This window comes from Phragmites australis, chromosome 19, assembly GCF_958298935.1.
Source record: "Phragmites australis chromosome 19, lpPhrAust1.1, whole genome shotgun sequence".
Classification (NCBI taxonomy): domain Eukaryota; kingdom Viridiplantae; phylum Streptophyta; class Magnoliopsida; order Poales; family Poaceae; genus Phragmites; species Phragmites australis.
This window is the reverse complement of record NC_084939.1, coordinates 3,644,364-3,670,490: the sequence shown is the minus strand read 5'-3', so window position 1 is coordinate 3,670,490 and position 26,127 is coordinate 3,644,364. Positions and strand designations below refer to the sequence as shown.

The 26,127-nt window shown below is 42.5% G+C and overlaps 1 long non-coding RNA gene and 1 pseudogene across 1 annotated transcript; both read left to right on the top strand.

Moving 5' to 3' along the window:
- Positions 1-2,239: 2,239 nt before the first annotated feature.
- Positions 2,240-5,359, top strand: LOC133899904 (receptor-like protein EIX2; annotated as a pseudogene).
- Positions 5,360-9,219: 3,860 nt separating this feature from the next.
- Positions 9,220-11,235, top strand: LOC133900855 (uncharacterized). The gene is made up of 5 exons (XR_009906601.1): positions 9,220-10,123; positions 10,221-10,299; positions 10,453-10,576; positions 10,771-11,016; positions 11,118-11,235. It is a non-coding gene; the product is annotated as an uncharacterized LOC133900855 (long non-coding RNA).
- Positions 11,236-26,127: the final 14,892 nt, after the last annotated feature.

Here is a 26,127-nt window from a genome sequence, read left to right as displayed (position 1 = left end):
GCTAAGAGCATCTCCAAAAGACTCTAAAACTCACTTCCAGCCCGAATACAGGAGAAACCAGCAGCAGCCTCACCGCCTCCCCTTCCACCTCCCCTTCCAGCCCGACAGCCATGGGAGGCGGATTCGATTTGGGCTGGGGATCAAGACGGCTTGCGTACTCTCCGCCGGCGATGGTGTTCCCGAGGATGGCAGTATGGCACGGGAGATGAGAACGAAACCTCCTTTGATTAGCTTCTAGAGCTGACGTTGACGTGCACCAGCGATCGCCTACGGATTCGACCGCGCTTTTTTCCTGTGGTTTGCGAGCAATGTGGCCAGGCGGATAGGGAACGAGAGCTGCTCACCCAAAAATAGCTAGGATGGAGAGGAGTTTTGGGGATTCCTAAAAATTAGAAATAAGATAGGGGAGTTGTTGGAGAGGCATTTTAGACCCAAAATCTTTAAAAATAGCTATATTGGGCATCTCTTGAAGATACTCTAAGGAGCACTTGGGGCTACATAGCGATCATGGCGGCGTGCGTACGGTGAACCACTACTAAAAAACTATTTTTCGAGATACTTAGGATGCCTTTCTACATGCGGTTCATTTGAAAAACCGTCTGAGTAATTGACGAGAGTTTGCTGAGGTTATGGACCGCCTGTGGAAACAAATCTTCACAGACGATTCCTTATGTAAATCACATGTGATAATAGATGATTATCATATGCGGTTTCTTACGTGAACCGTATTTATTAAAAAATTATAATTATATGAAGTCGGATGAGAAAAAATTCTATATGAAAATTGTAGCCCTCAACGAGATTTACAACTTTTTAGTTGAAAACTTTTTCATTTGAAGTCATTTAGGTGTCTAAATAATTATTTTAATTTTTAAATAATTATTTAGATATCTAAAAGACTTTATATGAAAAAGTTATCAACTACAAAGTTGTATATCTTATCGAGGGCTACAATTTTACTATAAAGTTTGTACTAATCCGAGTTAATATAAAAAACTTATAAATTTTTTAAGATAAGCTAATATATATTTTTATAGGCATGAAAAATTCATTTTTACAAATGGTTCACATAAAGAATTGTCTGTGAAAATAGATATCAGTTTATCTTAAAAAAATTAATAACATTTTCATATAAAGTTAGATGAGGATAAACTTTATATAAAAATTGTATCCCTCGACGTGATCTACAACTTTGTAGTTGAAATATTTTTCATTTAAAATCAATTAGATGGTAAAATAATTATTGCTATGAACTTTGAAAATTATAACCCTCCACCATCTCTCGTCGATTTTGGCACAATTGCTATGAACTTATCCATTCAATACAACCCTACATTATACTGCCACACATATATATCTGTCAGTATATAAATCAAACAACGACTTTGATCACTTGATCCAATTGTCTCTCAATCCCTCCTCTCTGGATGAGACTAAAGGTTTATTTGGTAAAAATCTTAGAGTAAAATTAATTGGAATTTTGTCAAACGGTATTTTGCAGTCTAAACTCTTAAAATGACTTTGTGAACTAAATGTTAAGCTGAAAAAATCAGTTTTCTCTGATTTACTTTCCCTACAAAATCATTTTTCATAAAATTTATCATAATAATCATTAGAGAATCAATTTTAATTATAAAATCATTTTCTCTATAAAATTTAGATCAGATAAACTTTACCAAAAAGGTTCTAGAAGCACGCGTGGATACAAGTTGCACAGGCGCACAGGTACATTATACATGGTCGAGTCTTTCTTGTGCGATATCACCATGTTGGTAGCGTGAGGTGACGTGCAATAAAATTCCTCCAACAACGTATGGATCAGTTAATTGGTGTAGGCAATCAACGACTGTACGACTGGCGTCTTCCACACACATATCAGTCACCAAATTTAATCGACAATGACTTTCCTGTCCATTATATTACTGTCAAAGTTGGGGTAGGCACAGTCAAAGTTGTATTCGAAATTAAGGCCATGCCGGTGTCCAAAATAATCTGTATTTATTTGCGACTATCCAACTATCTATGTCTCAGTCTTCACGTGCTGCAGTTCAGTCAAACCTCCACGACGCGGCCGCCGGGTTCGTCGGTCACACAGGCCGTCACCCTCGTTGCAATGCCAACGCTGACGACCACGTCAGCATCGGCGAGACGGCGACTATCAAATCATCACTGACGGACGACTCGACCATACGCTTAATATCGCAGCGTGCTGCTGTGCTGCTGCCTATAAATCGCCGACGGCTGCAAAATCACTCGAAAATCGACATGATGCTAGCTTTCAGCATGGCCACCGCCGATTTCCTGCTCCTCGTAGTCATCGTAGCAGCTGCTTCCTCTTCCTTCACCGGCGTCCACGCGGGCGCCGCCTGTGCGCCCAAGGAGAGGGACGCCCTCCTGGCGTTCAAGCAAGGCATCACCAGCGACCCCGGGGGCCTCCTGGCGTCATGGCAGCCAGAAGATGAGCATGACTGCTGCTAGTGGGAAGGAGTCCAGTGCAGCAACCTGACGGGCCATGTCCTCGAGCTGCACCTCGGAGGCGGAGATCTGACCGGCGGAGGTCTGACCGGAGAGATAAGTCGTTCTCTGCTCTCCTTGCAGCATCTTGAATATGTCGATGTCAGCTTCAACAAACTCCAGGGGCCGACCGGCCAAGTCCCAGAGTTCCTGGGATCTTTCAAGAACCTAAGATATCTTAACCTCTCTAGCATACCGTTTTCCGGTAGGGTGCCTCCTCAACTTGGCAACCTCTCAAAGCTGCACTATCTTGATCTTTCAAACACTGGTTCGCAGCAGCAGTACATGTACTCCACTGATCTCTCGTGGTTAACACACCTACCTTTGTTGCAGTATCTCAACATGGAGTCAGTAAATCTTAGCATGGTAACTGACTGGCCGTATGTGGTGAATACGTTGCCTTCTTTGAGGGTCCTTATTCTTGATAATTGCTCGCTAACAAGTGCAAACCAATCGCTCCCACACCTTAACCTTACAAACCTTGAGGAGCTCCATCTCTCCTTGAATAGCTTTCACCACCCAGTTGCATCCTGTTGGTTTTGGAACCTAACAAGCCTAGTGCACCTCTCCCTCGGGGAAACTGCGCTGTACGGACAACTTCCAAGTACGCTGGGAGACATGGTATTCCTTCAAGTACTAGACTTGTCAGATAATAGTAATAACTTGAGCATGACGACGACAAACTTGAAGAACCTATGCAACTTGACTGTTCTAGATCTTGATGCATCTCTTTCGTATGGAAATATAACAGAGTTGATTGAGAGGTTGCCGCAGTGTTCATCAAACAAGTTGCAGGAGTTGCATCTATTCTCAAACTACCTGGTAGGGTTCCTACCAAGCATCATGGGGCACTTGACCAGTATAGTCACTCTTGATCTCAGTCGGAACAACATTACTGGACCTCTCCCAGCATTTATATGGCATTTTGCACATTTGAGGATTCTTGACCTCTCTTTCAACCACCTCACTGGACATGTGCCATCTGAAATAGGTATGCTAGCTAATTTGACTGCATTGGATCTAAGCGGCAATGACTTGGATGGTTCGATCACAGAAGAACACTTGGACGGTTTACGAAGCTTAGAGTACATATACTTATCTAAGAATCAATTGAAGATTGTGCTGGGTTCAAAATGGCAACCCACATTTAGACTACAAGAAGCATATTTTGCATCGTGCCAGGTCGGTCCTCTATTTCCTGCATGGCTTAAATGGCAAGTGGATATTCTTCAGCTTGATATCTCAAACACAGGTATAATTGATAGGCTTCCAGATTGGTTTTGTAATACATTTTCAAAGGTCACATACTTGGACATCTCCAATAATCAAATCAGTGATGGCTTGCCAACAAATATGGATATCATGTCATTGGAAGAACTATATTTGAGTTCAAACAACCTAACCGGTCAAATACCTCCATTGCCAAGAAACCTCAGCCTGTTGGATATCTCAAGAAATTCTTTATCAGGACCCTTGCCATCAAATATTGGGGTGCCAAATCTAGCTTTTATTATATTGTATTCTAATTACATCAGTGGTCAGATACCAACATCTATTTGTGAATTGACCTTGTATGCCTTGGATTTGACCAATAATCTTTTTGAAGGAGAACTTCCCCAATGTTTAGATATGTCAGGAATGACTTATCTATTTTTAAGTAACAATAGCTTCTCTGGCAACTTCCCACCATTTCTACGAAGCTGCACGAGTCTGTCTTTTCTGGATCTATCATGGAATAGATTCTCCGGAACATTGCCAATGTGGATCGGGAGCTGCAGTTCATTGAAGTTTTTAAGACTGAATCACAACATGTTCTATGGGCATATTCCAAACACCATCACAAGTCTCGCAAATCTTTGTCATCTGAATCTTGCAGCCAATCGGATATCAGGTGTCATACCTCCGCATCTATCAAATCTAACATTTATGACAAGAATATATAAATTGGATCCTTACGAGGACATGCTCTCCGAGATCCAAGTTGTAATTGATGACTTGATAGTAGAGATCAAGGGGCAACAACTCATTTACCAGGGTCCGCCTGTTTTGGAGATACTGAGCATTGACCTCTCATCCAACCATTTAACCGGTAAAATTCCAGACGGGATAACATCTCTTGATGGATTGGTAAATCTGAACTTATCTTGGAATCAACTGAATGGAGAAGTTCCTGACAAGATTGGGACCATGCAGTCGTTGGAGTCACTTGACCTCTCCAACAACAATCTTTTTGGAGAAATCCCATCAAGCATATCAAATTTGACATTTTTAAGCATTTTGGACTTGTCTTACAATAATCTAACAGGAAGAATACCATCAGGGCGTCAACTTGACACTCTCTACATGGAGAACCCCTCTATGTACGACGGAAACACCGGTCTATGTGGGCGTCCTCTTCAAAGGAATTGTGGAAGCAATAATACATCTGAGCATGGAGATGAAAAGAGAGATGAACACAATTCTGGGCCAATGTTCTTTTACTTTGGACTTGGCATCGGATATGTAGTTGGTCTATGGGTGGTGTTTTGTGCCCTACTATTCCTGAAAGCGTGGAGGATTGCTTATTTTCGCCTAGTCGACAGGTTTTATGATAAAATTTATGTGTTTGTGGTTGTAATATGGAAAAGCTTTACTAGAAAGGCAGATGTACGCTAAGTGGTAAAAAAGAACTAATGGTGACGTAGCTTCCATTGGAATGAAGTTTTACGAATACTTGGAAGGTGAACAGGTGAAGTGGCATTTAGCAACATCTATATTATATTGTGTATTTTTGGGTGAAGTTGTAATAATGGATGTTCGAGTTAAGCCCCTAATGCTCATATATATGCAATGATATTTATTTGTACTCGTCGGCCACGATGAACCCAGTGATTTGCTTTTCTTTTGTTCCAGTTCTTATTCTATTTGTCAGTTCAAAGCGCGCGCTCTCTCTCTTTCTCCTCTATACTGGATGTCAAAGAGAAGATTCAGTCCATATTATACCTCCTGTCTAAGCAGGAAGTTATGCAAAACAAATTACTACTACACTAACATCAACTTTTTAAGATTTGGTCAAAGATGGCTTCAAGAAAACAAAAGTTGAAAGCACAGTTAAGAAAAATTACCTTATCATCAAGAACAGAGGATGTACACATTTTATCAAAGTTGCGAAAGTTAAGTATGTCTAATTTTGGCTCTCATGGGAACCAAAACAAATAGCCTCTTCAAATAGTTTCTGGCAAGTTCCCATCTTCTGTGCAGAATTTTCATAAGCTACACTTCTTAGATTTTGCATGTAACAACTTCACTAAAAGACTGCAGATATAGATGATTCATTTTTTCTCATTGAGTGATAGCTCAGTTGATAGAGTCTCCAGCTGAGAGTCTGTCTATCTAAACTCCTAACTCGTGTGCTAGTAAAAAGTGGGTACCTCTTTGAAAATTGGTTTCAACGAGTTTTCTAATTAACTAAGGTTCGGTACTCCCCTCTTTAAGACGAAGCCAAGGGGTTTCTTCCCGTGATCGAGTTTTTTTTTTCAGTTGTATTGTTGATAGCCAATGAGGGAAAAAAGAGGGAGTCATCAGTACATCTACAGTACCAACTTTGGGAAGAAGGAATAAACAGCTAGTTTTTGCAGAAAGCGTTCTGCTTTCGCATGAGCCTTTGGTCGGGTAAGTATGAAGAAAACAGAGCATGGCACAACATCAATATACACGACTGATAGAACGAACTTCCCAGAAATCTCCTCTACAATTGCTACCTAGCAGATTGCTCGTGTACGCCCAAGGAAAAACAGATGCAGCAGACAGTAAGGTGGTAATTGTCCTGAGAGCCATTTTTTAAAGATTAATGCTACCGTACTATCCGACGACCTCACCTGATAGTTTGGTGCAACTTTCTAAGTTGATTTGGAATTAGGGGCTGTTTGGTTCTTGCTCCTAAGAAGCCAAGTAAAACTTTGATCACATCTCAAAAATTTAGCTTTTGTTTGGATCAAGGCCAAAATTTAGCCGTGTCTTGAAAAATTGGCTGGCTAAATATTTTCTATAGCAAAGCTAGATAAGATTTTAGCATCTAAAATGGCCACTTCGATTTTTGGCCAGCCAAAATTTTGACTTAGGCCTCATTTGGATAGGTTGCGGCTTCGGAGCTTCTAGCTAGCTGAGGAAGTGGTTGTGGCTGTTGAATTTTAGTTGTTGGCTTTTACAATAAACTTTTATCTTCTTAGCACACCAAAAGACACCAGAAGCTGGTTCAAAAGTCAGCTGCTTGGATAGCTTCTGGCTCTTTTCAGGAAAAAGCCGCTTTTAAGCCCATCAAAATAGACGGATAGCCTCAAACCAAACACTACATGACATGGCCAAATTTTAGCATGACCCCAATTTTTGCATGGCTTCCTAGGGGCGAAAACCAAACAACCCCTTAAAGCCTCTGGTGACCCACCGATTGTCCTTGGTGCTCCCGTTTTACAGACCAACGACTAGTTTCTCCCCTTCAACGGCTAATTTTTTAGGTTATCCCTATGTATTATACCATATTGCTCTGTCATTTGAAGGTGCTCTCACTCGTTGGAAAGCTTACACACATATTAGAGAGATTGAGGCACTTTGGTAATAATATTAAAGATCAAGATAATTAGCATAAGATTAAGGATGAATAGTGTTAGTTTAGGCCTAGTCTGAATCTAGCTAGGTAATTAGAATAGAATGAATCAAGTGAGTGATCCACACTTATTACTCTTGGTGCTTGCTAGTACCTAGATGGTTTGGTAGCGGTATAGTCTTGTGAGACCCTCCAATTGAGTTTGTGGAGCGGTCGCAAGCCTTGTAAGAAGAAGGAGTGGCCTGTGCCAGAGTGGTGAAGCACTACCATAGTGAAGACGAGCAGTGGGAATCAAGGGTGAGACCTAGTAGGAGACCCACCGGCGTGAGGGGAGCTCTAACGGCTAGAATCATTGGAGTAGCCGAGCAGGGAGCTTGGCACTTGTGAGGGACTCCAACGTGGATTAGAGGTGAGCGGCAAAACCGATACCAAGGAAAAAATCATCATGCTGAGTTTGCGCTCTCTAACTCATTTATATTTTGCACTTATTTATTGCATCATTTAATTTTCACATTTACCTTTTCTAGAATTTCTATGTGTAGCTGTAGGATTGGAACCTAGGGTGAAAACTTATTACGATGGAGTACCGCACTAAATAAATCTAAATTATAATTAGATAGAAATTGATTTAGATTTATCTTATTGATTTAAGCTAATTAATTTTAGAAACCCTAATTCACTCTCCCTCTTAGACTATCACCGTTCCTTATAGACGTTTTTTGCAGTGCAGTGCCAAAATTGCAAGTCCAGCTTCTTGTTACACTTTCTATATAGAAGTTTTTTACACCCTTGTGAACAAAAATGTTTGTAAGACTATTAGATTTGTAACACCATAAAGTTTGTACAGATTTTCTAGTTAACATTCGCAGGATTTTTTTCACCGCAAATTCATTCATTTTTGTGACCATCGGATGTAGATCCAACCGTCTGCCTGCATCTGGCTCAACCTTGTATAAGTCATTATCTTCCACAAGCAGATCGATCTACTCCAGTCCCAATCCACTACATGGCCTCCTGTTGATGATATACCCTAAGGTAATCTTTAATTCAGATTGGATCCGTGTGTGAGCCTTGCGGATAATGATATACGAGGGATTAGAACTATAATAGACTTCCAACATATGGCAGTCTATTAGTGAGGTCTATATAAGTGAAGTCGCGGGGCTATGGGAGAAACAAATTCCATCACCCCGAAACTCTAGCCGTCTCCACATGACCTCCCCACAAATCCCTAGCTAGGTGCACGGTGCCAGCACACCAGCGTACAGTGTTCCACCCCTGGACATGTGGATATCGTTGTGGCGTTGCTGCTGCTGCTGTTGTTGTTGCTGTACTGATCGGCGACAAGGACGCAAGGAGGAGCCGACCAGTTCGTAAAGAGATTGACTACTTTCTCTACACTCATGCGCACGACATTAGACCAGTCTTCTCCAACTCTTTTTTCGCTGCAATGTGCATCTAGTGATAACGATACATGATCGCCTACTCACATGGTTTCCTAGATGAACATGATAGAACTTTTGTTTTACGCTAGCGTAGCGTACCCGTTTCCCAACACCTTCACTGTTTTGCTTCTGCCGTCAACCTCACCCATTGGCGATCCTCTGTGACTGTGGTGGGTGGTGCCCCCGCTGCCTCGCCATCCCACGCACTGCCTTCCACCATCGCTAGATTATCCGACTTCTGTTGGAAATATACGAATTATTCTAGGATGAAATTAATCCTCATGATGCGTTAGGCTCTATGTTATGAAATTGTGGTAGTGTCACGTACATTGCTTTTGATAGATATCCTAGTATCCCTTACGGCAAATACGGTGTATAAATAGAGAGCATCGAGGCGACTTGCTCCGCCAGACCGCACATGCAGGATAGACAGAGTAAGTCAAGCGCGCATGTACTGAAGAGTAACTGCGCGGGAACGCGTCCACCAGTATGGCTACCGCCACCGCCGCCAGCTTCTTGCACCGGTGCCTCGTCGTGCTCGTCATCCTCACAACCACCGTTCACTTGCTCCTGCAAATCCGGCCGGGCAACACGGCCGGCGACGGCTTGTGCACACCGCGCGAGAGGGACGCCTTGCTGGCCTTCAAGCAAGGTATCGCCAGCGACCAGGCAGGCCGCCTCAACTCATGGCGGCGAGATGACCGTGAGCAGGACTGTTGCCGGTGGAGAGGCGTCCGGTGCAGCAACCGGACTGGCCACGTCCGCGAGCTTCAACTCCGCAACACAACCCAGATGGATTGTGTGTTTATCTATGAATACATGAACTGTCAATCAGTCATTGTGATTCAAACAGAAATTGCAAGCAGCAACGTTGGGAAGACGTCCATTGTTGTGACTCATGCAGAAAGTTTTTATAAACAGAGTATCTCACCTTTTTCGTGATTTATTACAAATTACTCCAATTGAGTTCTTGATAATGAATGAAACAAAACTTGTCTAGTACAAGTAAGATTAAAGCATGCAAGATTTATATTCGTGTTACGTGGCAGTTTTATATTCGCGTTACGCAGCAGAAGCTAGCCTCAACTTTGCATTGACATTAACTCCAGTGCATTGTTCTCTCTTTAATAAACTCCAGAGTACCAATATGCTATGCATAGTCCTCTAACTCTCGGTCACAACGACAGCGTTAAAATCATGCTGCTGAATCAAGAGCTTTGGTTGGATAAAATATGAAAGGAAGGCAGGGCACACCATCAATATACATAACTGATAAAAAAAACAACAATTCACATTCAACCTCTTCATTGCTTCAATGTTATTGGTGTGAAGTGTCTGCTCCTTTCATCTGCCATTGTTGCGTAGAAGCCTGGCTGTGAGGTTGTCTTCTAGAAGCGTTAGCTCGGTTTCTCCTTCGATGACCTGAATTATTGTGCTTATTGCTACTGGTGTTGTTTGTCAGGCTGCGTTGCCCTGTTTCTGAGGTTGAAGTAGTGGTGTCTTCGCAGGGATCATTGTCTCCTGCAACTGTAGCTGGCACGCTGGGAGGAAGCGAAACATACATTCCAGGCTGTATGGCGAGGTCTTTCTTCGGTTCGATCAGGCCATTTCGTTCTTGTTGCAGATTAACCAGTGACTCAATTTTTTTTCCTTCTATACATCTCTAACTCAGAATGCAGCAACTCCTTTTTCTCTTCACCCAGGTCAATTGTTAATGATGCCTAAAGGTGAACGGGTAAAAGAGAAGAGTTATAGTGGGTAAGATAAGAATGACAATATGATAGAGGACAATGCTTAAGTGATTTAGCCTCAAAATATCATGATCGAGACTTAGATGCAGTGAAATTAAACAGGTAATGTCTGAAACTGAAGAAATGGTTCATTTACGTGAATTATATCTGATGCTAGCAGGAGCAGATAAAGGAAGGACTTGGAGGCCGTATACATCTCATGCTAGCAGGAGCAGCACCTTTGCCAAGGCACATCGAAGAGTTCATGCGGGTAACCAGCTACAGTGTCTTACTACAAGGATACGGTAAGAGCTTCAGACCATATTAGCATCTTAGCACGATTTAGTTCAGTTCTTATGGATGGCAATATGCCAACCAATGTTTCTTCATCTGTCCAAATCAGTATTGGATTTCTTAAATTCTTAACAGAACTCTAGTAGTCTAGTTACAGGTCTGGTCTTGAGAACCATGTGGCCTCACTTGTCATATTGATATGCAGGGCTCACAGAGAGTTGTGCAGGATGCTTCACGTCTATTGCCAATGTTTTCTCAATGATTGGAACAGTTGGCCCTCCTGTCACGACGATCGAGGCATGACTGGAGTCCGTCCCTGAAATGGGCTACGACGCGCTGTCAGACACGCCCCGGGGTGAGATCTGCTTGAGGGGCCACACCTTGTTCTCTGGGTACTACAAGCGCCCCGACCTCACTGAAGAAGTGTTCTCAGATGGCTGGTTCCATACAGGTGCAGGATTATTTCTCACTTCCTTGTAGCTTACTGAATGATCAGTTAGTGAAGATGATTAATTTGTCAGAAACTTGCCATCACCTTAATTATGTATGCAGGTGATATTGGAGAGTGGCAACCCGATGGGACGATGAAGATCATCGACAGAAAGAAGAACATCTTCAAGCTATCCTAGGGAGAGTATGTAGCAGTTGAGGTCCTGGAAAGCGCATACACGCAGTCCCCTCTCGTTGCATCGGTACGCCAATTGAAGCCAACAAAAACTAAACCTAAGTACTTGAGCACTTAATTATGCTCCGATTCAACTAACCTTGAGGCTGGCTCCTTTCTGATGTAACTATAAGAGTTAATAAAGTTTTAAAAAAAAACAGATATGGGAAATAGTGCTGCATGAAGCTTCGAAGACAAAAATCATATCCTTATCCGAGAATGGTTTGCGTGGGTGATGTTTGTACTACAAAATTTGCATGTAAAGCTATTATTATTTATTATTACCAGATATACTATGTAAAGAAGTCGCCTGTCTTCTTTTATGCATGGGAAATAGTGCTCTATGTAAAGAAGTCGCCAGTCTTCTTTTCCCTGAAGTCGGGCTTACTTTTTTTTTTTTGACCATTGAAATGAAATGTATCTATGACGCGAGTGTCCTCAGGCTGTTTTTCTTCTGCTGCTTTTTTAAATTGAACGAACGAAGAAAAATGATAAAGGCTGACCCGCAAATCACGCCGTGGAAAGGACTCGGTTAAAGGTCCTCGCGATTGGCCCGCTAGCTGCAGGGAAGCATGGAGCCCTCTGTCTGTCCTGTCTTGCCACCGGCGATCACGGCCGGGGAGAAGACTCAAGTGAAGACCCCGGCCATGGAAACGAGACCCACGAGCCACCATTAGGCGTGGATCCACCGTAGGAGCAAAGGAGACTCAAATCTATTTATCCTGGGTGTATTTGAGAGTCTCTTTTCGACTTTTAGGTATGGAAGTGAAAGAAAAAAAAAGAAAAAGGAAAAAGAAGTCCGCCACTTGCCATGATCGTTTCAAACACGTGCAAAGCTATGTACTGAATCACTCAGAGCAGGCGTGTCGGAACCCGCCTTTTGCTTAAAGCATTGATATGTTATAAAGCAATTTGACTCTTGAGTCAACGACAGAAGATGCTTGACATGTACAATGATACATGGGATAGCTAATGACGGAAAAGCCCCTAGATGAGCACGCGTATAACACACAAAGATGAGTACTCTAATAATTTCCTTGTCTCAAACTCACTGTGGATCTACAACACCGATATGCCCTAGTAAAAGAGACACTATGAAGATGTCATCTACAACTGGAGTTTCAAAGGTACTTACGGAAGATAGACGTACAATTTCCTTAGTCTCCTTCTTAATGAGTATGCCAGGCCACCACTCGACTCAAACCTAGCACCTGGATGGAAAACTGCAATCTCCTTAGTGTTTTTAGGCAATCAGAGCCAAGGTCACCAGGATTGGATAAGCCAATCCTTGGAAAAGATGAGAGGGAAGACACTATGCAAGGCATGCTAAATATTGGAACCGGTGGCTATAAATATTTTCACCAAGAATAGATAGAGGTTTAATAATAATAGTGTCGAAGGTTAATCTCTGATAATGATTCCGAGGTATGCTGGATAGTAGGTGCGTGAATGAAGTTTCAGGAACTAGTCGTATGTGTCGATAGCGAACTCAAGGACACATGGAGTTATACAGGTTCGGGTCTCCCGGAGGATAATAGCCCTACATGCTGTGTGTGTATGATCTCAGTTGATTACAGATGATGTTCTAGCTGGTTCCTAGACTCGATATGCCATGTCTTACAAACGGGGTCCTCATCCCTTTATAGAGTAGGGAGGAGGAGAACTTACATGTGGGCCCAAACAGAAAGCCTCTGTTTATCCTAATATCTTACCCAGACCATCATTTCGGAAGATATGGCGTGCCCACTTGCTCTGAAGGCACCGTATAGCCTGACACCATGCGCCGCCATGTTAGCCTGCCAAGTCCTTCTCCGGAGCATTCAATACTACGGGACGGAACAATGCCCCACTGCACCGTCTTCGTCCACTTGCCTGATCGGGCTGCTGATGACAGACGTACAATTTCCTTAGTCTCCTTCTTAATGAGTATGCCAGGCCACCACTCGACTCAAACCTAGCACCTGGATGGAAAACTGCAATCTCCTTATTCTTTTAGGCAATCAGAGCTAAGGTCACGAGGATTGGTTTATCCAATCCTCGTGACTATAGATTTTGGATATTATTACAAAAGGAGGAGAGGAAGACACTCTGCAAAGCATGTTAAGTATTGGAATCGGTGACTATAGATATTTTCACCAAGAATAGATAGGGGTTTAGTAATAATAGGCTATGTGATTATGATATTTCTTTTATGTGGCTTGTTATCTTATTTTTATGAATTTCCGCCTATGAGATAAGACAATATAAATGATCAGGCTTTGTGCAGTGGAGGGGCCGGAACATTATCCTTTTATCTAAAATATCAATCCCAGGGAGAGATGTGCTGCAGGGACGTCAGATGCACTGGCTGGAGTGAGAAATGGGCCAGACAAAGCATTAAGGAGAAATTGGTGTGGCTAGTTTCTTTTCCTTCATGCTGTATGGGTAGGACAGGAGGTTGACGACGACTTGACCGTAAAGGCATAGACTGGAGCCGCTTATAATCACCACCAAATGGAACGATCACGGCCGGAGATAAGATACATGGGATAGCTAATGACAGAAAAGCCCCTAGATGAGCACGCGTATAATACAAGAAGATAAGATACTCTAATAATTTCCTTGTCTCAAATTCATGGTGGATCTACAACACCAATATGCCCTAGTAAAAGAGACACTGTGAAGATGCCATCTACAGCTGGAGTTCCGAAGGTACTTACGAAAGACAGACTTAAATTTTTCTTAGTCTCTGAGAAACTAAGTTGAAATGTGCTTTGATTTATTTGTGATGAGTGATTGATATTGATATTTATTTGGCTTGATGATCTTCGGTTTTGCATGAACTTTGATATGATTTGAATTGATTTGGTATTTTATTTGAGTATATTGATTATGGACTAACTAAAATTGGAGTTGGAGATATGTGTTTGCTTATCTCATAGTGTGCAGGTGATGGATGCAACTTGACGGTCACCAGCGGGATGATCAGGGCCAAACAGAGTGCTTGGTGCCAGAGGATCAAGGTGAAAGTGCATCTAGCCCTTATGTGTGATTTTGGTAATTAATGACAATACTTATAGACTAACAATTATGTTGAGAATTGTTAGTAGGTTGTTCCATAGGCGATGCATGGAGAAGAGATATGCATCAAGATGAATGAGCTCTAAGTGATGCTCGGGTAAGTTAATGATAATACCTATAGACTAATAATTTTGTTGAGAATTGTTATTAGGTTATTCATTAGGAGATACATAAATGAAGAAGTATGGATTCGTTGGGAATTGCCATGAGTTCAAAGAATTACATCAAAGTCATTAAGATCTTAGTGATGCTCATAAGAAGAAAGAAAAGCTCATAGAAGATTGACGATAAGTATGAAAGGCTAAGTTACTTGTGGAAATCAAGTAACTAAAGGTATGTCATTGTCAATTAGGTTTTATGGACTAACTCATGTGTTTTATGCTTGAGAGTGAGTTAGGGTTAGGATCCATAAGAAGACATAAGTTGAATTGAAATCATATATGCCAAGAGTGAAGAACAAGATTAGACTCTATATATGATAAATTGAATTTATTGAAGATGTCGGATACAAAATGGTTTTCTATGACAAGAGGGTGAAGGGCAAGCAAGACTTTGCTGCGATGGACCATTCATTGGTGAAGGGCAAGCAAATGGCTTAGCGTCGAAGGACCAAGGCGGTGGTGAAGAGCGAGTGAAGGCTTTGCGCCAATGGACCATGTGAGGCCATGGGAAGCTATAAATGATTCACATAAATCATATAAAGAATCAAGAAGAGATGGATTGAACATTATATGGAAGTTGGCAACCCTCAAGGTTTGAAAGATAGAAGTGGTACTTGAAGGTATTCAAAGGCTCAAATTGGTTCAAACGAGTTTTATCTTTGAATTAGAGTATATGTATGCCGCACTATTAAGAGGGATGCAACGTAGAGCTAATTATCGTGTCTTAGTGCTCAAGAGTTTGTAACCAAACCCAAAGTGAGAGTTTGCTTTAGGAGCCTGGTGCGGAAAGTGTGGAAGTGTTCGAATTGGGTTTCGGAGAGTTCCTAGTTTGATCCTATGGGTTTAAGATCATGAATTCAGTTGAGATGTGTAGTCCTTTGAATAAGCTTTTCATAGAGTCCGAATTCGTCAAAATCGAACTTAGGGATCAAAAGTTATTACCATTTTTCATAAGGTAAGCTGTGCTGTTTTGTTAGACTACGAAGACTCCGCACATTTTTGCGGAGAGTCCGCATATTTTTTGTGGAGAGTCCTTATTTTTGCGGAAGGTTCACAAATTCCAAGTCTAATGGCTAGTTTTTCAACCAACGGTGTTAAAATCCAAAGTGTCCGCAAACTTTTGCCGAGTGTTCGCATTTTTGCGGAGTTTTCGTATTTCTCAGGTGTAACAGCTAGTTTTTAGGGGTTGGGTATAAATACCCCCCTCACCCTCTCTTTGAGCTGCTGCTGGTGCTCCCTACGAAGATACATAAAGCCAAAGTCAAATAGAGCTCTTCCCACTCCAATTTTTAGTGTGAAATTTGAGAGGTGAAGTGAGTCGGGTTGAGAGATTGGAAGATTGAGAGCAAGTGAGCATAACTCCCATCTTGAGCACTCGAGTTCAATGGCAAGAAGTTCGTGAAGCATTTGTTACTCTTGGAGGTGAAGCCTCATAGACGGCTAGACGTCGCCCGGCGAGCTCCTGTGCTTGTGGTGAGCCACGGGAAAGTTGCTGAAGGTCTATCTCGCCTCCGCACGGGAAGAGATCGAGCTAGTGAATTGAGGAAAGCAGTTCAAATAGACCTGGCTCGTTGGAGCTTCCTCAACGGAGACGTAGGATTCATGGTAGTGAATCCGAACTTCGGGAAAACAAATGTTTATATCTCCACTTTGGTTTGTTTACTTTTGAGTTCTTGCTTTGATTTGTGCTTTCCACTAGAACTACTTGGTTGTGCATACTTGTGAGTGCAGGTGCTTAGTGGACCTACTAGTGAACACCTCCAGACGCATATCTCCAAGTTTGGTTTGAGCTAGATCTCATTAGACGTAGTTTGCATTCGAGCTTCCTTTGTTTTTTGCGGAAGGTCTGCAAAAGTGCGGAGACTCCGCTTTTTACTAATCCGCTGCAAGTTTGTTTGAATTTTAAGGAAGCGCCTATTCACCCCCCCCCCCTCTAGGCGACATCGTTGTCCTTTCACAAGGAGGTTGGACGGAGTCAAGGGTGATCCTAGCTGAACACGTGGAGGTCAAGCAGAGTATGGAAGATGGATGGAGACGGCGTGTTGATAAAGTCGAGCGAAGAGGATACCGGTGCAAGTGACAAGGTGACCCGATGGATCGGTAGCGGGAGAGACTTACCGGCGGTCAGGATCGTATGACGGAGTACACGCGTCGACATCGAAGCACTTGCTTAAGGTGTAAGCAAGGCGGCGAGTCACGCTTTGAGAAACGTGATGGCGGACTGGAGGATTACGTGGCACCATCGTGAAGCTTGCGTCGATACGAAGCTAAGTCGTGAAGGCACCACAGCCGTCCAATGAATGGAGAAGAAAATTGATCACAATGCTCTCAGTGGTAGGTAGAAGTGTACTACAAGAGAGGTGTGTTTTGGGGAAAAGCTAGGAAACTTAGAGGTAAAGTTTCCTAGGCCTATAAATAGAGGGGTAGGGCTATAGGAGAATTTGAACTAGCCACTTAAACCCCCTTATGCCACCCATTTGAGAGCTTAGAGATAGGGTTTTAGAGGAGAATGATGAGTGCTTCACCTATGTAATAGGTGAGAGTTTTGAGAGATAAATCTTTGTAATTCGCTTAAAATAGGGCTGATCTCTTTGGGTAATAAAGTTTATGTTTTTGCATTTGCTTGAATTCCCCTCCTTCTAGTTTCCCTCTATTGGTTTTCTTACAAGTTTGCAAGTTTTTTGGTTTCCGGTTTTGATTTTCGTTTTGGTTTTTGGGCTGAAATTTCAGCTCCTTGTGAGGTCATTCTTCTTATTGCTAGAGGCATAAAATTCGCATACACACGCTTATGTGATGGTGTCTTGAATTCCCTTGACTTTAGACAATCAACTTGGAGAGTTTCGTTGCTCGGTGCTCGTCTTTTCTTGTTTCTTTGCAAGTTGTAATCTTTCGAGTGCTAATACACATGGATTGATCTTAAATGAAACATATGGTTCATATACCATCCTTGGAGTCGTGTTACCTCGATTTTCTTCTGTTAAAACTTCTCTCTCTCTTTTGCTTCCATTTGAGTTTGAGGTGCGTTGGGTGATCCAAATAGGAGAAGACCATCAATTTCGCAAGAAATTTGTTGAGACGCCTATTCACCCCCCTCTAGTCGCCAATCTCATTCCTACAATTGGTATCAGGGCCAGTTTGATCACTTGTTGATCTTAACCAGCTTTGTGATTCGTAGGCGACATGGAGAGAAGTGGGAAGATTCCGCTGTTTGATGGCTGTAATTTTTTGTACTAGAAGGTGCGCATGGAAGCTTATCTCTTAAGCCAAGGAAGTGCAATTTAGGAGGTAGTTGATTCCAACTACGAGATCCTTACTGCTCGCACGACTCAGGTTCAAATCGAACAGTATGAGGCCAACAACAAGACTAGAAATATTTTGTTCACAAACCTGAGTCGGAATGAGTTTGATAGGGATCAGCACCTCCATACTGCCTGGGAGATCTGGACTACTCTGAGTGTCTTTCATGAAGGTACTAATTAGATTAAGGCTAGACGCCAATGCACTTACAACCAAGAATATCAAATGTTTGTGCAAGGCCCCGGAGAGTCTCTGGATGCTATGTTTGCTCGCTTTGATGGAATTGTTAGCAATCTTCGATCAACTGGTGTTTTGCCCTATTCTGATCACGAGAGAGCGATCAAGCTTCTCTATACTATGGATCGTAGCATATGAGAAATGAAGATCTCGAGCATTGAAGAGTCATCAAGTTATGACACGTTAACTTGTGATGAACTCTTCAGGAAGCTCAAGTCCACCGAGATAGCCAAGGCAGCTCGGATTGGTCTCGGAAACCCCCTGTCTTAGAACATGGCGTTAGTTTTTAGACCTAACGGTAGTAACCAGTCTGGAGTTGGTGTTTCTAGTGCTAACACTTAATCTGGTGGTTTTTCTTTGTCTTCCTTGGTCTCTATCACAGAGGAGCAGGTGGATGTGCTTGATGATGAGGATCTTACACTGACCGTGAAGAAATTCACCCGCTTCAACAACAACCGCCGAGACCGGAGGAGGGGCAATTCCCGTGCCTACTTTGAGTGTGGTGACACCACCCACTTCAAGGCGGTCTGCCCTAAGCTCAAGAATAAGGAAGACCGCGACCACGACTATGACAAGCACAAGAAGAAGAACAAGAAGCCCTTCTTCAAGAAGAACCGCGACAAGATGGCCAAGAAGGCAGCCAAGGCGGCTTCTAGGACGTTCGTGACAGCTCTCAGCGACATTGACACCTCTTCAAGTGAGGAGGAGAGCTCATAGGAGGATGAACCGCAAGTGAAGAGCAAGAAAAGGCTAAGGACCTCACCGGCCTCTGCTTCATGGCGAACGACAACAACGACAGCGATCTCGAGCTTGATCCCTCCAAGGTATTACCTTTCTATGACTAGCTTTGCATTCAAGTTGATACCTTCAATGACGCTCTCGTTAGCCAGGATAGGTTATTTAAGAAAGATGTGCGTGAGTTGAATGAGCTTAGGCCTAATTATGAGTTTGTTTCATCTGAGCTTGTATTGCTTAGGTCTAGACGTAATGATAAGGAGTGTGAGAGTTGTTTGGTGGTTGTGATAGAACTTGTTGAGCTTCAGGCTTTGCATGCTCAAGTTGCCAGTCGACTTGAGACTGCTGAGAAGAAGCTCTATGAGGAGGAGTTTAGATCCACTCTCTTAAGCGCCTGCATAAATTGCCCTTTGCTTGCAAAGGATGTTGAACTGAAAGCAATGTGCATCAAGGAGTTGGAATCTAGATTGGAGAGTGCTGGGAGTTCGAAGGATGTGCAGCCGAATTGTCCTACCTGCATCATCTTTCAGAACAAACTCAGCTGGGTTAGAGGATAAGTTGAGATGCTTTTAGCCGAGAATGAGTATCTCCTTTCTCTAGTGGAGAAATGCTCAGAAGGCAAGGAAAAAAATAAATTTGATCTTGGCCAAAACCAAGATGTGTGCTGATAAGGCGGGTTTGGTTCTTGGGTTGGGTTTTGAGAGGGTGGCTTACAATAGGGAGAGTAAGATTATTTTCACCACACCTACTACCCTAGAAGATGAGAAATCCAAAAGCAATGTCACACCACAACTCAACAAGAAGAAACCCACACCACAGCTTACCAAGAAGAAGCCCGCACCACAACCCAAAAGAGCTTCACAGTCTCAAATGAGAGCCCCTGTGAGAGAGCCTAGAGTGACCGGCAGTCGAGTTACCAAGAGACGCTACCACTTCACCTATTTCCAGAGAGAGGGTCACTTGGTTGGGTTTTGCTTTCGTCGTAGGAGGGATGAGCGGCGTGAATGGGAGTGGAGTACTCAGGACATGTACCGCCCCTCTGCTGGTGTACATGAGCCTTTTCCTCGCTCCTACCCACGAGTCTCTAGCGTTTTTCAGTCTCTTCTTAGAGGTGGTGCTCGGCGTAGATTTTACCATGACTCATATGGTTTTGATCCACGTGTAAGAGGAATTAAGTTCCAGCGCTTTGGCGGACCACATTTTTCTCTTCGTGGTTCTCGCCCCCAGCGTACTAGTGTTGATTTGTATGCACCTGCTTCACGGCGGATGACCCAATATTGGATTCCCAAGAAGTTTATGACTAACCCCAGTATTGAGTCATCTATCGACTACTCTTCTCGCATGTAGGTAGCAGGTGGAGGCCTGGAGAATAAGTGGCTCGTTGACTCCGATTGTTCGCACCATATGACCGGAGATACATCATGGTTCTCTAGTCTCACCCCGACAAAGTGGCACGAGTACATCACTTTCGAGAATGATCGGAAACGAAAGGTGAAAGCCAGAGGTATGGTAAGGGTCAATGAGAGTTTTACTCTCAAGGATGTGGCTTTGGTGGAGCATCTAGGATACAATTTGCTTTTTGTATCTCAGTTGCTGGATGAGGACTTGGAAGTGCTTTTCAAACGCAATACTTCTCGAGTTCTTGATTCTTCAGGCACTTTGATTTGCCGGATTTCCAGAGTTGGGAGAGTTTTTTGAGCTAATTTTTTTGAGTCTCTTGGTTCTTCTCGTTATTTGATTGCTCAACCTTCTTCTGAGCTTTGGATGTGGCATAGGAGACTGGGGTATATGAGCTTTGACTTGCTTACTCGTTTGAGTACCCTAGGCTTGATCCGAGGATTGCCTAAGCTTAAGTTTGAGAAGAACATCATTTGTGCTCCTTGTCGGTATAGCAAGATGATTGTCGCCTCTCACTCACCAATCAATCTAGTGATGACTGAACGATCAGGAGAACTTCTCCATATGGACACTGTTGGTCCTTCCTGGGTTCATTCGGTAGGTGGGAAGTGGTATGTATTTGTCATTGTTGATTATTTCTCTCGCTACTCTTGGGTTTTCTTTCTTGTGAGCAAGGATGAAGTGTTTTCACACTTTTGGAGCTTGGATTTGAGATTGTTCAAAGAACTCCCTAGTGCATTGAAAGCAATTCATAGTGATAATGGCACCGAGTTCAAGAACTATCTCCTTGATGCTTTCTGTCTTGAGCATGGCATTGAGCACTAATTTTCTGCCCCACGCGTTCCTCAGCAGAATGACGTGGTTGAGAGGAAGAATCGCACTTTGATGGAGATGGCTAGGACGATGCTCGATAAGCATAGAACTCCTAGGAAGTTTTGGGCTGAGGCCATTAGCACGACGTGTTACATCTCCAATCAAATTTTCTTACGCTCGATCTTGAATTTGACTTCTTATGAGTTGCTTTTTGGGAGCAAGCCGAAAGTTTCGCATTTGAGAGTTTTTGGGTGTCGGTGCTTCATCCTAAAGCGTGCAATGTTGACAAGTTTGAGTCGCATTCTTTTGATGGCATTTTCTTGGGGTATTCTCTTCATGGTCATTCTTACAAGGTCTTTAATCTTGACACTAACACCATCTTGGACTTCTATGATGTGACCTTTGATGAATCAACCCCTTGTGGTAGCCCTGTATTTGAGTGTGCAGGTGATCAGAAGATGAGCGAAAGCATTTTTGTAGACAGTGATCATCCAGCTTTCGGGGATGACGAGGATGATCCACTACTTTCTACTACTACACTCTCTCCTGAGCTGGTTTTTGCTTCCTCGACACTGGCAGAGGGTCCTGCAGCCTCTAGTTCCACTTCAGCTGCTTTCGAGCCTGCACCAGCAGTGTTTGAGGGGGAGGTCATCTCGCAGCGCAAAGCCCCTCAATACATTCAGCGACGACATCCCCCGCAGCTGATGATCGGCAACCTTGGTGAGAGGGTAACGAGGTCCAAAGCTGTTTCTCATGCTCATTTCACTGATTCTGCATTTGTTGCTTCTTTTCAGTCTCATGATGTTGGACATGCTTTATCTGATTCGAGTTGGGTCAATGCCATGCATGAAGATCTTGAAAACTCTGAGAGAAACCAAGTTTGGGTTCTAGTAGAGCCACCCCAAATGTTCACACCATAGGCACCAAATGGGTTTTCAAAAACAAATAGGGGATGATGGGTCTATAGTAAGAGACAAGGCTAGACTAGTAGCTTAGGGTTTCACTCAGGTAAAGGGGATAGACTTTGGAGAGACCTTTGCACCAGTAGCTATGCTAGAAGCTATTAGGATCCTCCTTACATTTGCGACATTTCGAGGTTTTAAGTTGTATCAAATAGATATCAAGAGTGCTTTCCTAAATAGTTTCATAGAAGAAGAGGTCTATGTCAAGCAACCCCTAAGCTTTGAACATTCCAAATACCCTCATAGAGTATACAAGCTTCAGAAAGTTTTGTATGAGCTTAAGCAGGCACCTAGGGATTGGTATTATAGGCTTAGTTCTTTCTTGCTATGGCATGGGTATGCGATGGGGACAACTGATAAAACTTTGTTCACTCTCAAGCATATGAATGATTTCTTGTTCAGATTTACGTGGATGATATCATTTTTTTGGGCTCTGCTCATGCACTTGTGGCCAAGTTTGCAGAAACTATGACCAGGGAGTTTGAGATGTCGATGATGGGCGAGCTCAACTTCTTCCTTGGGCTGCAAATCAAGTAATGCAAGTAAGGTACATTCGTCCACCAAACGAAGTACACCAAGGATTTGTTGAAGAAGTTCGACATGAGCAATGCAAAGCTATTAGAGACACCGATGGCTACCTCAACCATGCTTGATCCGGATGAAGATGGCGAGGAGGTGGACAAGCGGGAGTACAGGAGCATGATCGGCTCCTTTCTGTACCTGACAGCGACAAGACCCGACATCCACTTCGCCATCTGCTTCTGTACTTGCTTCCAGGCTTCACCGAGGACATCTCACCGCCAAGCGGTGAAACACATTCTGATGTATCTCAAGCACACTCTCGAGTATGGCATTTGGTTTTCTGCATCCTCTTCGCTTTCTCTTCGTGGCTTTTCGGATGCGGGTTTTACTAGTTGTAGAATTGACAGGAAGAGTACCTCTGGTACCTGTCATTTCTTGGGTACTTCTCTTGTGTGTTGGTCTTCTCGCAAAACAGTCTAGCGTTGTGTAGTCTACTGCTGAAGCTGAATATGTAGCTGCTGCTAGTTGTTGCTCACAGATTTTTTGGATGATTTCTACCTTGAGATATTATGGGTTGGAATTCAAGAGTGTCACTTCTTTGTGACAACACCAGTGCCATAAGCCTTGCCAACAACCCGATTCAACATTCCAAAACCAAACACATAGATGTGAAATTCCACTTCCTAACAGACCACAATGAGAAGGGAGATATTAAGTTGAGCTACATTGATACCCAACACCAGCTAGCCGACATATTCACTAAGCCTCTAGATGCTACAAGATTTGCTTATTTGAGGGGAGAGCTTGGTGTATGCCATCCCTATAAAATTATGTGAGGGGGAGCTATCCTTGTACATACTCTATCTTACTTTTGTTGCATCTGTATTGCATAGCATTTTTGTAAGATAATCATGTTAGCAAGCTTCACTTATATTTTCTTTGCACTTTCTTGTACTAGTTGTGAATTTATGTTAAGTGTAGTGGATGTATAACAATTTGTGAAAGCTTAGGCTCTTATTGAAACATGACATAAAATTTGTTGAGCAAACTTGTCTTTTCTAATAATGAACTTGAAATGTGAACATAATCTCTTGTCACCTTTGAGTATTTGCTTTAGCTTGATCAATGCTTAAATTAGGGCTAGTTCTGTGAAAAGCTTGTGCTAGGCCGCTTTGTTCAGTTCAGCGGATATGGGGTCTTTGACCTTTGTCTATGTAAATGTTTAGCCCATGATTAACCCTTGGGAGAGCATATGCTCTTTTGTGTCGCAAAGACACAACTTGTTTTGGCTTTATGAAAAATTGCATATCTTGAATCCTATGTTGAGTTAATAAAATAAATGATCAAGTTTTGAGCTAAAATTGAATCCAATATGGTGGCTTAAGGCTTTATGTGGTTTGCCAAAAAAGTGAACCCATGATTGCTTAAAACTCACTTGAGGATAGTTAAATGATCAAATGAGAAAGTTAACTTGTGCTTTTTAATGTGCTAAGAATGTTCTTTTTCATGTTATCAAACTAAGGCTTGGATTGATATGTGGGTGTTTGCATAGTTCATTGGGTTGAACTTGGTTGTCTAGTTTGAACTTGACATAGCACTACTTTCTCTAATCTTTGCACTGATCATGAAACTGTGGATGCTTTTGTGGTGACATCTTTTGGATAATTGAACAACATGATCAACACTTCGAGACTTTGTGCGCCTTTGAGTTATATTATTTACTCCTTATAGTGCTTTGACATCTCTGGTCCTTGCAAGTGCTTTATGATCTATATGTGAAGCTTTGTAGGCTTGCATTTCATTTGCACATGTTTTGCATATTCTTGTATCCTTGATGTTTGCATTGCCATAGAGGGAGAAAATATTCCCAAAGATATTATGCACAAATATTCAACAAAGGGGGAGAAAATTGCATTTATCTAGAAATTAAAAGAAAAAAATGGAAAATGTGCAATCATCAAGGAGGAGCATGTGTTTTTGGGTTTTTGAGTTTTTCTTGCTCTTTTGAGGTTTTTGGCTCATTTTTGCCTCTCTTAAGGCTTTTGCAACTTTTTTTACGCCAAGTGACATATTTTGCTCTTTCTCGAGTCTTTGGTCACTTGGATGAGCTTATCTTGTTTTAATTTTTTCAAACCAAAATTTTTATGCTTTGAGGGATGTCAATGCACTCATCAAGGGGGAGATTGAGAAACAAAGTTGAAATATGTCTTGATTTACTTGTGATGAGTGATTGACATTGGTATTTATTTAGCTTGATGTTTTTCAGTTTTGCATGAACTTTGATGTGATTTGAATTGATTTGGGATTTCATTTGAGCATATTGATTATGGACTAACTGAAATTGGAGTTGGAGATATGTGTTTGCTTGTCTCATAGTGTGCAGGTAATGGATGCAACTTGACGGTCGACGGTGGGATGATCGGGGCCAAGCGGAGTGTTTGGTGCCGGACGATCAAGGAGGTCTGACAGAGTCAATGGTGATCCTAGCTGAACACGTGGAGGTCAAGCAAAGCATGGAAGACGGATGGAGACGACGTGTTGACAAAGTCGAGCGAAGGGGATGCGGGTGCAAGTGACAAGGCGGCCCGAGGGATTGGGAGAGACTTACCAGCGATCAGGATCGCATGACGGAGTACGCACGTCGACATCGAAACTCTTGCTTAAGGTGTAAGTAAGGCGGTGAGTCACGCTTTGAGAAGCATGCAGACGGTTTCGAGGTTTGGCCTCAAAGCCGTGGGAGGAATGGTGGAGTATGTGGCACCATCGCGAAGCTTGCGTCGAGGCAAAGCTAAGTCGTGAAGGCGCCGCGACCGTTCGATGAATAGAAAAGAAAATGGACCAAAATACCCTCGGTGGTAGGTAAGAATGTATTACAAGAGAGGGGTATTTTAGGAAAAAGCTAGGAAATTTAGAGGTCAAGTTTTCTAGGCTTATAAATAGAGGCGTAGGGCTATAGAAGAACTTTAACTAGACACTTGAGCCCCCTTGTCGTACCCATTTGAGAGCTTAGAGATAGAGTTTTAGAGGAGAGAAGGATAAGTGTTTAGCCTATGTAATAGGTGAGAGTTTTAGAGATAAATCTTTATAATTCGCCTAAAATAGGGCTGACCAATTTGAGTAATGAAGTTTATATTTTGCATTTGCTTGAATTTCCCTCCTTCTAGTTTTCCTCTATTGGTTCCCTTGCAAGTTTGCAAGTTTTTTGGTTTCTGATTTTGATTTTTGTTTTGGTTTTTGGGCTGAAATTTCAGCAACTTGTGAGGTCATTCTTCTTATTGCTAGAGGCATAAAATTCGCATGCACACGCTTGTGTGATGGGGTCTTGAATTCCTTTGCCTCTAGACAATTAACTTGGAGGGTTTCATTGCTCGGTGTTCATCTTTTCTTATTTCTTTGCAAGTTGTAATCTTTCGAGTACTAAGACATATGGATTGATCTTAAATGGAACCTATGGTTTATATACCATCCGTGGAGTCGTGTTACCTCGATTTTCTCCTGTTAAAACTTCTCTCTATTTTTGCTTCCGTTTGAGTTTGAGGTGCTGTCGGAGGGTTAACTCCTATCGCAGGGATCCTGAGGGACCCCTTTTTAGAGATTCGGCCGGGGTGATGATTCTGAATATGTTTGCTGGAGAAATAAATGGATATGAATGCGATGGTAGGTGGTGAGAAATGATCTAATGCAGAACGCAGTAAATGTACTGGGGGGATTTT